At 44.7% G+C, this 13,403-nt stretch overlaps 1 long non-coding RNA gene across 1 annotated transcript; it reads left to right on the top strand.

Moving 5' to 3' along the window:
* Positions 1-6,720: 6,720 nt before the first annotated feature.
* LOC115189991 (uncharacterized) lies at positions 6,721-11,098 on the top strand. The gene is made up of 4 exons (XR_003877081.1): positions 6,721-6,739; positions 8,011-8,123; positions 9,112-9,193; positions 11,041-11,098. It is a non-coding gene; the product is annotated as an uncharacterized LOC115189991 (long non-coding RNA).
* The last annotated feature ends 2,305 nt before the right edge of the window (positions 11,099-13,403 follow it).

Genomic DNA, 13,403 nt, shown 5'->3' with positions numbered 1-13,403 from the left:
CTACAGTAGAACTCTGTATAAATGTCCCTGTGTTATAGAACCTAGAGTAGAACTCTGTATAAATGTCCCTGTGTTATAGAACCTACAGTAGAACTCTGTATAAATGTCCCTGTGTTATAGAACCTACAGTAGAACTCTGTATAAATGTCCCTGTGTTATAGAACCTACAGTATAACTCTGTATAAATGTCCCTGTGTTATAGAACCTACAGTAGAACTCTGTATAAATGTCCCTGTGTTATAGAACCTACAGTAGAACTCTGTATAAATGTCCCTGTGTTATAGAACCTACAGTAGAACTCTGTATAAATGTCCCTGTGTTATAGAACCTACAGTAGAACTGTCAAAATGTCCCTGTATTATAGAACCTACAGTAGAACTCTGTATAAATGTCCCTGTATTATAGAACCTACAGTAGAACTCTGTATAAATGTCCCTGTGTTATAGAACCTACAGTAGAACTCTGTATAAATGTCCCTGTGTTATAGAACCTAGAGTAGATCTCTGTATAAATGTCCCTGTGTTATAGAACCTAGAGTAGATCTCTGTATAAATGTCCCTGTGTTATAGAACCTACAGTAGAACTCTGTATAAATGTCCCTGTGTTATAGAGCCTAGAGTAGAACTCTGTATAAATGTCCCTGTGTTATAGAACCTACAGTAGAACTCTGTATAAATGTCCCTGTGTTATAGAACCTACAGTAGAACTCTGTATAAATGTCCCTGTGTTATAGAACCTACAGTAGAACTCTGTATAAATGTCCCTGTGTTATAGAACCTACAGTAGAACTCTGTCAAAATGTCCCTGTGTTATAGAACCTACAATAGAACTCTGTATAAATGTCCCTGTGTTATAGAACCTACAGTAGAACTCTGTATAAATGTCCCTGTGTTATAGAACCTACAGTAGAACTCTGTATAAATGTCCCTGTGTTATAGAACCTACAGTAGAACTCTGTATAAATGTCCCTGTGTTATAGAACCTAGAGTAGATCTCTGTATAAATGTCCCTGTGTTATAGAACCTACAGTAGAACTCTGTCAAAATGTCCCTGTGTTATAGAACCTACAGTAGAACTCTGTATAAATGTCCCTGCGTTATAGAACCTACAGTAGAACTCTGTATAAATGTCCCTGTGTTATAGAACCTACAGTAGAACTCTGTATAAATGTCCCTGTGTTATAGAACCTACAGTAGAACTCTGTATAAATGTCCCTGTGTTATAGAACCTAGAGTAGAACTCTGTATAAATGTCCCTGTGTTATAGAACCTACAGTAGAACTCTGTATACATGTCCCTGTGTTATAGAACCTACAGTAGAACTCTCTATAAATGTCCCTGTGTTATAGAACCTACAGTAGAACTCTGTATAAATGTCCCTGCGTTATAGAACCTACAGTAGAACTCTGTATAAATGTCCCTGTGTTATAGAACCTACAGTAGAACTCTGTATAAATGTCCCTGTGTTATAGAACCTACAGTAGAACTCTGTATAAATGTCCCTGTGTTATAGAACCTACAGTAGAACTCTGTATAAATGTCCCTGTGCGATAGTTCAAGGCCTGTCATTCTGTCCCTTTCCATTTAAAGCACAGTATTTAATAGAGTTAAGGATGGACAAGTCGATTGATGATGAAAGAAAGTCACATTCTTTGAGCATAAGTCATGTACATGACTTAACCCATGTTTAATTTATTTGAGCTATAAAGAAATGCATACTGTAGCCTGGTACTTTCATGATCGTGTTTTCAGCCATAGGCCTACTATTTAGAAAAAAGGCTTGAATGCATTATCTCATATGCTCCTGAATGTGCCATCACTTTCGTAAGGTTGCTGTAACTTCCTGTTGTAAAAACAAGAGACGTCAGCCGCCTCAGGTTGTTGTTTAGAGTTTGAGCGCAACACACTGCATAAGGACAACCTGTTAGCACCGTGGTCAGAAAACAACAACCACAGGGCACAGTCCTTTTAACACAATGTTAACGTGTACTGGTCCACGTGCACTGTACTTTTTCCATGTTGTGTTTACTAGTTCTGCATGTGTGACTTCAGAATCAGAAAATGTTATTGCCATACAATAAATGTTGTCAGGGATTTCCCTTGGTGTTGTACAGAGAAGCATCAATCCAGATCAGACCTGTGCCAGTATGACTGGAGACTCATCCTCTGTCTCTCTTCCCCTCCTCCCCTCCTGCAGAAAGATGAGGGCTGCCTGCAGCAGTGGCTGGAAGCGTTTGTGGCTTCCTTTGAGAAGCTTGTTGATGTGCAGTCACTGGAGCCTCGCAGGTGAGTTGACTGATTGGCTCAAATGTATTTCCTACGTCCCAAATTGCAATCTATTCCCTATACTACTTTTGACCAGATCCTAGATCTGTAACAAGGGGAAAGTTCAGGGCACTGGTCGCAGGGTGTGTGACAAGCTGGCTGATACCTTGTCATCTTAAAGGCTTAAAAGTGGACCTGACCAATGAAATAGTTGTAAAAGTACTTCATTTTAAATAAACTGCAGACTTGGAAAGTAAATTCACATGGCTGGGGGCTAAAACAAATGTCTCTTCCACACAGTCAGGAAACACCTTCAGGAAAACACAGGCCCTGATTACACATCGCAGGCACCCGTGCCAATTAGCCACACCCACCAATTAGGCAACATAATGAGCAACACTAAAACAACAGGACATGTTAGGAGATGAGCAACACTAAAACAACAGGACATGTTAGGAGATGAACAACACTAAAACAACAGGACATGTTAGGAGATGAGCAACACTAAAACAACAGGGCATGTTAGGAGATGAACAACACTAAAACAACAGGACATGTTAGGAGATGAGCAACACTAAAACAACAGGACATGTTAGGAGATGAACAACACTAAAACAACAGGACATGTTAGGAGATGAGCAACACTAAACAACAGGGCATGTTAGGAGATGAGCAACACTAAAACAACAGGACATGTTAAGAGATGAACAGCACTAAAACAACAGGACATGTTAGGAGATGAACAACACTAAAACAACAGGACATGTTAGGAGATGAGCAACACTAAAACAACAGGACATGTTAGGAGATGAGCAACACTAAAACAACAGGACATGTTAGGAGATGAGCAACACTAAAACAACACTAAAACAACAGGACATGTTAGGAGATGAGCAACACTAAACAACAGGACATGTTAGGAAGATGAACAACACTAAAACAACAGGACATGTTAGGAGATGAGCAACACTAAAACAACAGGACATGTTAGGAGATGAGCAACACTAAAACAACAGGAACATGTTAGGAGATGAACAACACTAAAACAACAGGACATGTTAGGAGATGAGCAACACTAAACACACGGACATGTTAGGAGATGAGCAACACTAAAACAACAGGACATGTAGGAGATGAACAACACTAAAACAACAGGACATGTTAGGAGATGAGCAACACTAAAACAACAGGACATGTTAGGAGATGAGCAACACTAAAACAACAGGACATGATAGGAGATGAACAACACTAAAACAACAGGACATTTAGGAGATGAGCAACACTAAAACAACAGGACATGTTAGGAGATGAACAACACTAAAACAACAGGACATGTTAGGAGATGAGCAACACTAAAACAACAGGACATGTTAGGAGATGAGCAACACTAAAACAACAGGACATGTTAGGAGATGAACAACACTAAAACAACGGGACATGTTAGGAGATGAGCAACACTAAAACAACAGGACATGTTAGGAGATGAGCAACACTAAAACAACAGGACATGTTAGGAGATGAGCAACACTAAAACAACAGGACATGTTAGGAGATGAGCAACGCTAAAACAACAGGACATGTTAGGAGATGAACAACACTAAAACAACAGGACATGTTAGGAGATGAGCAACACTAAAACAACAGGACATGTTAGGAGATGAGCAACGCTAAAACAACAGGACATGTTAGGAGATGAACAACACTAAAACAACAGGACATGTTAGGAGATGAGCAACACTAAAACAACAGGACATGTTAGGAGATAAGCAACACTAAAACAACAGGACATGTTAGGAGATGAGCAACACTAAAACAACACTAAAACAACAGGACATGTTAGGAGATGAGCAACACTAAAACAACAGGACATGTTAGGAGATGAACAACACTAAAACAACAGGACATGTTAGGAGATGAGCAACACTAAAACAACAGGACATGTTAGGAGATGAACAACACTAAAACAACAGGACATGTTAGGAGATGAGCAACACTAAAACAACAGGACATGTTAGGAGATGAACAACACTAAACAACAGGACATGTTAGGAGATGAACAACACTAAACAACAGGACATGTTAGGAGATGAGCAACACTAAAACAACAGGACATGTTAGGAGATGAGCAACACTAAAACAACAGGACATGTTAGGAGATGAACAACACTAAAACAACAGGACATGTTAGGAGATGAGCAACACTAAAACAACAGGACATGTTAGGAGATGAGCAACACTAAAACAACACTAAAACAACAGGACGTGTTAGGAGTTGATAGAAAGTACAGGTTGTCTATGAAATGGATGAGCTGAAATAGAAAATAAATAACATTACTCCACAGTAATCTACAGTTTCAAAATGTCAATAAAATATACATTTTGTCCATAGTGATGGGCTGTCTTTCACAGATGGGATAACCTCATTGACATTTTGAAAGTAACATTGAAAGTGACATTGTTGTATGCTCGTCACATTATAGGAGCATTTTTAGTGTGCAGGCAGGTTCTTTCTTTAATTCATCAATATGTTACCAAATCCCTGCTGAGGGAGAGATACTGTAGGCCACAGGTGGTTTGTGTCAGACTGAGTTGGATGAACTCTGACCTTATTACCAATCCAGAGGTGTAATGTTGACATGTTTATAGAGTACATAAGTAGTAAAACAGCACCATCCTCTCTCTCATCTCTTCTTCTTCCCCTTCCCTCTCCCCTTTCCCCTTCCCTCTTCCCTCTCCCCTTCCCCTCCCTCTTTCCTTTCCCCTATCCTCCCCTTCCTCCCTCTCTCTTCCTCCTCCCTCTCCTCTCCCCTTCCTCCTCCCTCTCCTCTCCCCTTCCTCTTCCCCTCCCTCCTCCTACATTCTCAGGCTGGAGGACTATATTGCGGAGGTTCCTCTCGTACCCAGGGACGTACTGGTGTTCTTCAGTGACCAGCTATCGCACAGTGCCATTCACCTCTCTGGGGGCGACAGTAACAACAGCACCCTTCACCTCTCTGGGGGCGACAGTAACAACAGCACCCTGCACCTCTCTGGGGGCGACAGTAACAACAGCACCCTGCACCTCTCTGGGGGCGACAGTAACAACAGCACCCTGCACCTCTCTGGGGGCGACAGTAACAACAGCACCCTGCACCTCTCTGGGGACGACAGTAACAACAGCACCCTGCACCTCTCTGGGGCGGACAGTAACAACAGCACCCTGCACCTCTCTGGGGGCGACAGTAACAACAGCACCCTGCACCCTCTCTGGGGACGACAGTAACAACAGCACCCTGCACCTCTCTGGGGGCGACAGTAACAACAGCACCCTGCACCTCTCTGGGGGCGACAGTAACAACAGCACCCTGCACCTCTCTGGGGGCGACAGTAACAACAGCACCCTGCACCTCTCTGGGGACGACAGTAACAACAGCACCCTGCACCTCTCTGGGGGCGACAGTAACAACAGCACCCTGCACCTCTCTGGGGGCGACAGTAACAACAGCACCCTGCACCTCTCGGGGCGACAGTAACAACAGCACCCTGCACCTCTCTGGGGGCGACAGTAACAACAGCACCCTGCACCTCTCTGGGGACGACAGTAACAACAGCACCCTGCACCTCTCTGGGGGCGACAGTAACAACAGCACCCTGCACCTCTCTGGGGGCGACAGTAACAACAGCACCCTGCACCTCTCTGGGGGCGACAGTAACAACAGCACCCTGCACCTCTCTGGGGGCGACAGTAACAACAGCACCCTGCACCTCTCTGGGGACGACAGTAACAACAGCACCCTGCACCTCTCTGGGGGCGACAGTAACAACAGCGCCCTGCACCTCCCTGGGGGCGACAGTAACAACAGCACCCTGCACCTCTCTGGGGGCGACAGTAACAACAGCACCCTGCACCTCTCTGGGGGCGACAGTAACAACACACCCTGCACCTCTCTGGGGACGACAGTAACAACAGCACCCTGCACCTCTCTGGGGGCGACAGTACCAACAGCACCCCTGCACCTCTCTGGGGGCGACAGTAACAACAGCACCCTGCACCTCTCTGGGGGCGACAGTAACAACAGCACCCTGCACCTCTCTGGGGGCGACAGTAACAACAGCACCCTGCACCCCCTGCTGCTTATCAAGTTCTTCATTATCGTCTGCAGGTAGACCTTATATGTTCTCTGACCCTCAGTTCACCCCTTTGTTGAATATCTCTGCCCATCCTTTCTACCCATGACTGATGCTAGATAACAAGAACAAATCTGCTAGAAGCTGATGCTAGATAACAAGAAAGAATAAACTAGAAGTGATGCTAGATAACAAGAAAGAATAAACTAGAAGCTCATGCTAGATAACAGTGAGACCAGAGAAAGATTGGTGACAATTTAATGATCTGAGTCTCTTTGTTCTTCAGGAATATGGAAAACCTTGACCAGAGAAGACCCCCGGCTATGTCTTCGAGACCATTAAACTGTTAAAACTTCTGCTTGACTCAGGTAAGACACAACCCTAGATGAACCTCATATACACACATACACACACACACACACACAACACACACACACACCACACACACACACTTAAGCTCACATTAGTAATTTTCAACAATGGAGGATCTGCAAACTATACTATATCACTCATTCATACTCTAGATTAATATACTGTCTATTGAGCCAGAATGATAATATACTGTCTATTGAGCCGGAATGATAATATACTGTCTATTGAGCCAGAATGATAATATACTGTCTATTGAGCCACAATGATAATATACTGTCTATTGAGCCGGAATGATAATATACTGTCTATTGAGCCAGAATGATAATATACTGTCTATTGAGCCGGAATGATAATATACTGTCTATTGAGCCGGAATGATAATATACTGTCTATTGAGCCGGAATGATAATATACTGTCTATTGAGCCACAATGATAATATACTGTCTATTGAGCCACAATGATAATATACTGTCTATTGAGCCGGAATGATAATATACTGTCTATTGAGCCGGAATGATAATATAATGTCTATTGAGCCGGAATGATATATACTGTCTATTGAGCCGGAATGATAATATACTGTCTATTGAGCCACAATGATAATATACTGTCTATTGAGCCGGAATGATAATATACTGTCTATTGAGCCGGAATGATAATATACTGTCTATTGAGCCGGAATGATAATATACTGTCTATTGAGCCGGAATGATAATATACTGTCTATTGAGCCACAATGATAATATACTGTCTATTGAGCCACAATGATAATATACTGTCTATTGAGCCGGAATGATAATATACTGTCTATTGAGCCGGAATGATAATATACTGTCTATTGAGCCACAATGATAATATACTGTCTATTGAGCCACAATGATAATATACTGTCTATTGAGCCAGAGAATGCAGTGGAGATGAGAAGAATACTATCCTATAAATCCACATGACATTTTTCCAGCTCAAAGATGCAGAACTGCTTTCATGAGAATAGAGGAGTGGGTGTGCGGCTGAGCTGTGTATTGTGATGTGGAATGTGTCTATATTGTCAGTATTGTTTGTGAAGAGTGTCATAAATAGGAATGTGTATTTAGAAGGGAATAGTGTCAGGAATGTTTATTTAGTAAAAGTGCGTAGCTGTGTTTATTATTTGCTCTGAGATGTCTTTGTGCCTTAAAAGCCTTCTCAAGGTCAAGTAAATATGTGTGTGTGTGTGGTGTGGTGTGTGTGTGTGTGTGTGTGTGTGTGTGTGTGTGTGTCTTTCAGCTGAAGAAGCAGCCTGCGGATCAATCGTCCCTCCAGACAGTGATTCAGTATGGCCTAATGCTGTTGGAGAGTCTCTTTGACCCTTATAATACATGGAGGAGACGCCTGGCAGGGTGGGTGTGTGTGTGTGTGCGCGTGCGCATCCTACCCATGTTTGAAGCTGGGTGGAGACTGCCCGTTGGACTGTGTGTGTTTTGAAGCTGGTGGAGACTACCCGTTGGACTGTGTGTGTTTTGAAGCTGGGTGGAGACTGCCTGTTGGACTGTGTGTTTTGAAGCTGGGTGGAGACTACCCGTTGGACTGTGTGTTTTGAAGCTGGGTGGAGACTACCCGTTGGACTGTGTGTTTTGAAGCTGGGTGGAGACTACCCGTTGGACTGTGTGTGTTTTGAAGCTGGGTGGAGACCGCCCGTTGGACTGTGTGTTTTGAAGCTGGGTGGAGACTACCCGTTGGACTGTATGTGTTTTGAAGCTGGGTGGAGACTGCCTGTTGGACTGTGTGTGTTTTGAAGCTGGGTGGAGACTACCTGTTGGACTGTGTGTGTTTTGAAGCTGGGTGGAGACCACCCGTTAGATGTGTGTTTTGAAGCTGAGTGGAGACTGCCTGTTGGACTGTGTGTGTTTGAAGCTGGGTGGAGACCACCCGTTAGACTGTGTGTGTTTTGAAGCTGAGTGGAGACTGCCTGTTGGACTGTGTGTCAGTATGTCTGTGTCTTTGTGTGTGGTGAAGGACTATGTCGAGGGCAGACTGTATGAACCCAACCCTTAGAAATGACGAGGCCTTATCTCTGCGTGTTCATCTGTAGTGGATGACGGTGTTGCTGCAACAGCTCTTATCTCTGTCTCCTTAAGGCTGCATCCTAAATGGCACCCTATTCCCTATATAGTGTACTACTTTGGACCAGAGCCCTGTGGGGCACTACATGGGGAATAGGATGCTATTTAGCACGGGAGGCCAAGTCTGTAGGCCTGCTGTAAATGTGTGTGTGTGTGTGTGTGTGTGTGTGGGTGTGTGTGTGTGTGTGTGGTGTGTGTGTGTGTGGTGTGTGTGTGTGTGTGTGTGTGTGTGTGTGTGTGTGTGTGTGTGTGTGTGTGTTTTTAGGGAGGAGGTGAGCATGGCGGAGAGGAGCAAGTATAAGTTCTCCCCTCTTCCCTTACCAGAGAGCTGCCTGCTCTATTCCATGGTGAGGCACTGCATACTCACTCAACTCACTCACTCACTCCAGGCCTCCCTCCTACACCACAGTAACTTCTCTCTTACAGCCTATGGTCCATTGTACTACTCCTTCCTCAAAACAGCTTCCACTGAGTCCCACTGTAGACTTCATTCAGCACCCCGTCTATTAATATATAGCTCTGTGTATATATAACTACTTCTATTAATATATAGCTCTGTATATATAACTACTTCTATTAATATATACCTCTGTATATATAACTACTTCTATAATATATACCTCTGTATATATAACTACTCAGACTACCTTTATACTAGCCTGTTCTCCTGTTCCAGTAATATACAGCTTTCCATTAGGCTGCTCAAAATGTACTTTTCTCCCTTTGGAGAAACACAGTGGGCAAGAGTCCAGTCGATATGTTCTGTCTTGATCTAAAGTTAATTATGTTATTTCTAATTAGCAGTGTTCTCTCACTGGGATCTTAGTTTATTAAACACTTCTATTGCTAGTGTCCTTTGATTAGCACCAATGCTAATCTCTAAACCATGTTGGAAACCTGTCTGGACAAGTTGAGTCTGTAGATTACAGAAAGCTCAACATGACTGTCAACACCATGCTATTGAGAGAGGGAAGTGGATGACTGTTAACACCATGCTATTGAGAGAGGGAAGTGGTTGAGCTGCATCCCAGCTGGCACCGTATACCTATATAGTGCATTGCTTTTGACCAGAGCCCAGTGGGCTCAGCCTCTGGTGTGTATAATACTGCTAGCTGATGTTGGACCTATTACTAAGACTTATGGGATCTCCATTGTCTTGATACATAACCTTGCCTAACGAGGGCTCAACCCACATCCTGCTATTTCTCAATGCTGTCCCAGTATGCCTTGGATTTCCACATCTCTTTATGACATCACAGTATACTGGCTGTGCATACTGTCTTGTACAATGTATTGCCATTAGCCTGGTCCCAGATCTGTTGTCTCCTTCTGTAGCCTGGTCCCAGATCTGTTGTCTCCTTCTATAGCCTGGTCCCAGGTCTGTTGTCTCCTTCTGTAGCCTGGTCCCAGATCTGTTGTCTCCTTCTGTAGCCTGGTCCCAGGTCTGTTGTCTCCTCTGTAGCCTGGTCCCAGATCTGTTGTCTCCTTCTGTAGCCTGGTCCCAGATCTGTTGTCTCCTTCTGTAGCCTGGTTCCAGATCTGTTGTCTCCTTCTGTAGCCTGGTCCCAGATCTGTTGTCTCCTTCTGTAGCCTGGTTCCAGATCTATTGTCTCCTTCTGTAGCCTGGTCCCAGATCTGTTGTCTCCTTCTGTAGCCTGGTCCCAGATCTGTTGTCTCCTTCTGTAGCCTGGTCCCAGATCTGTAAGTGCTCTTGTCAACTCCATTGCTCATTGTCAAGCCAGACCTTTTGGTATGACAGTGAGCGACAAGGAGTTGGCATGATGGTACAGACTGACGCTCAGGATAGGTTGCCATGTCATCAAACACCAACCATCAATATGTGGTTCACAGACAGCCTGTCAAAACAACAACCATCAATGTGTGGTTCACAGACAGCCTGTCAAAACACCAACCATCAATATGTGGTTCACAGACAGCCTGTCAAACAACAACCATCATGGTGTCTTTGGTTCACAAGACAGCCTGTCAAAAAAACAACAAACCATCAAGTGTGGTTCACAGACAAGCCTGTTCAAAACACCAACCATCAATATGTGGTTCACAGACAGCCTGTCAAAACAACAACCATCAATGTGTGGTTCACAGAACAGCCTGTCAAAACACCAACCAATCAATATGTGGGTTCACAGACAGCCTGTCAAAACAACAACATTAATGTGTCTTGGGTTCACAGACAGCCTGCAGACAGCCAGCAGATCCCAGAGGTCCTCACTCTCCGATTGGTCCATCTCAAGGGCGGTCATCAGTGGCAGCAAGGTAAAGCACTCCTACTGTACCTCTCTTCAGAATTGTGTGTGTGTGTGTGTGTGTGTGTGTGTGTGTGTGTGTGTGTGTGTGTGTGTGTGTTGGTGTGTGTGTGTGTTGTGTGTGTGTGTGTGTGTGTGTGTAACTCGTATGTACTGTATCTATGCATTCCAGAAGAACCGGCCTGCTCTCCATCACCCTGCAGTCTGTGGAGGACCTTCTTTCTGTACTCCGAGCCTGGTGCCTCCGGACCTCCTCTAACCCCAAGGACCCCACTCTGCTACGGCTGACCCTGCAGTGCCTGACTGCAATGGTGCATATCCTCCACTCCAGTAGTCCTGCAGAGCGCCGGCTGGAGATCAGGACCGTGTTGGATGGCTACTTCCAGGTAGTAGCAACAGCAGTAGGAGAAGTAGTAGTAGCAGTAGTAGGAGAAGTAGTAGCAGTAGTAGGAGAAGTAGTAGCAGCAGTAGTAGCAGTAGTAGCAGTAGTAGGAGAAGTAGTAGCAGCAGTAGGAGAAGTAGTAGCAGTAGTAGGAGAAGTAGTAGCAGCAGTAGGAGAAGTAGTAGCAGCAGTAGTAGCAGTAGTAGCAGCAGTAGGAGAAGTAGTAGCAGCAGTAGGAGAAGCAGTAGCAGCAGTAGGAGAAGTAGTAGCAGCAGTAGGAGAAGTAGTAGCAGCAGTAGGAGAAGTAGTAGCAGTAGTAGTAGGAGAAGTAGTAGCAGCAGTAGGAGAAGTAGTAGCAGCAGTAGGAGAAGTAGTAGCAGCAGTAGGAGAAGTAGTAGCAGCAGTAGTAGCAGTAGTAGCAGCAGTAGGAGAAGTAGTAGCAGCAGTAGGAGAAGTAGTAGCAGCAGTAGGATAGTAGTAGCAGCAGTAGGAGAAGTAGTAGCAGCAGTAGGAGAGTAGTAGCAGTAGTAGGAGAAGTAGTAGCAGCAGTAGGAGAAGTAGTAGCAGCAGTAGGAGAAGTAGTAGCAGCAGTAGGAGAAGTAGTAGCAGCAGTAGGAGAAGTAGTAGCAGCAGTAGGAGAAGTAGTAGCAGCAGTAGGAGAAGCAGTAGCAGCAGTAGGAGAAGTAGTAGCAGCAGTAGGAGAAGCAGTAGCAGCAGTAGGAGAAGTAGTAGCAGTAGTAGGAGAAGTAGTAGCAGTAGTAGGAGAAGTAGTAGCAGTAGTAGGAGAAGTGGTAGCAGTAGGAGAAGCAGGAGCAGTAGTAGGAGAAGTGGTAGCAGTAGTAGGAGAAGTAGTAGCAGCAGTAGGAGAAGTGGTAGCAGCAGTGGGAGCAGTAGGAGAAGTAGCAGTAGGAGAAGTAGTAGCAGTAGTAGGAGAAGCAGGAGCAGCAGCAGTAGGAGAAGTAGTAGCAGCAGTAGGAGAAGTAGTAGCAGCAGTAGGAGAAGTAGTAGCAGCAGTAAGAGAAGCAGTAGGAGCAGTAGGAGCAGTAGGAGCAGTAGGAGAAGTAGCAGTAGGAGAAGCAGGAGCAGTAGTAGGAGAAGTAGTAGCAGTAGTAGGAGAAGTAGTAGCAGTAGTAGAGAGAGAGTAAGTAGTAGAGTAGTAGGAGAAGTGGTAGCAGCAGTGGGAGCAGTAGGAGAAGTAGAAGTAGGAGAAGCAGGAGCAGTAGTAGTAGCAGCAGTAGGAGAAGTAGTAGCAGCAGTAGGAGAAGCAGTAGCAGCAGTGGAGAAGTAGTAGCAGCAGTAGGAGAAGTGGTAGCAGTAGTAGGAGAAGTGGTAGCAGCAGTGGGAGCAGTAGGAGAAGTAGCAGTAGGAGAAGCAGGAGCAGTAGTAGGAGAAGTAGTAGCAGTAGTAGGAGAAGTAGTAGCAGCAGTAGGAGAAGTAGTAGCAGCAGTAGTAGCAGTAGTAGGAGAAGCAGTAGGAGCAGTAGGAGCAGTAGGAGAAGTAGCAGTAGTAGCAGCAGTAGGAGAAGTAGTAGCAGCAGTAGGAGAAGTAGTAGCAGCAGTAGGAGAAGTAGTAGCAGCAGTAGGAGAAGTAGTAGCAGCAGTAGGAGAAGTAGTAGCAGCAGTAGGAGAAGCAGGAGCAGCAGTAGGAGAAGTAGTAGCAGTAGTAGGAGAAGTAGTAGCAGTAGTAGGAGAAGTAGTAGCAGCAGTAGGAGAAGTAGTAGCAGCAGTAGGAGAAGCAGTAGGAGCAGTAGGAGCAGTAGGAGAAGTAGTAGCAGTAGGAGAAGCAGGAGCAGTGGTAGTAGCAGCAGTAGGAGAAGTAGCAGTAGGAGAAGCAGTAGCAGCAGTAGGAGAAGTAGTAGCAGCAGTAGCAGCAGTAGGAGAAGTAGTAGCAGTAGTAGGAGAAGTAGTA

This window comes from Salmo trutta, unplaced genomic scaffold, assembly GCF_901001165.1.
Source record: "Salmo trutta unplaced genomic scaffold, fSalTru1.1, whole genome shotgun sequence".
In the NCBI taxonomy this organism is placed as follows: domain Eukaryota; kingdom Metazoa; phylum Chordata; class Actinopteri; order Salmoniformes; family Salmonidae; genus Salmo; species Salmo trutta.
The sequence above is the reverse complement of the archived record's forward strand: the minus strand, read 5'-3'. Positions and strand labels throughout refer to the sequence as shown.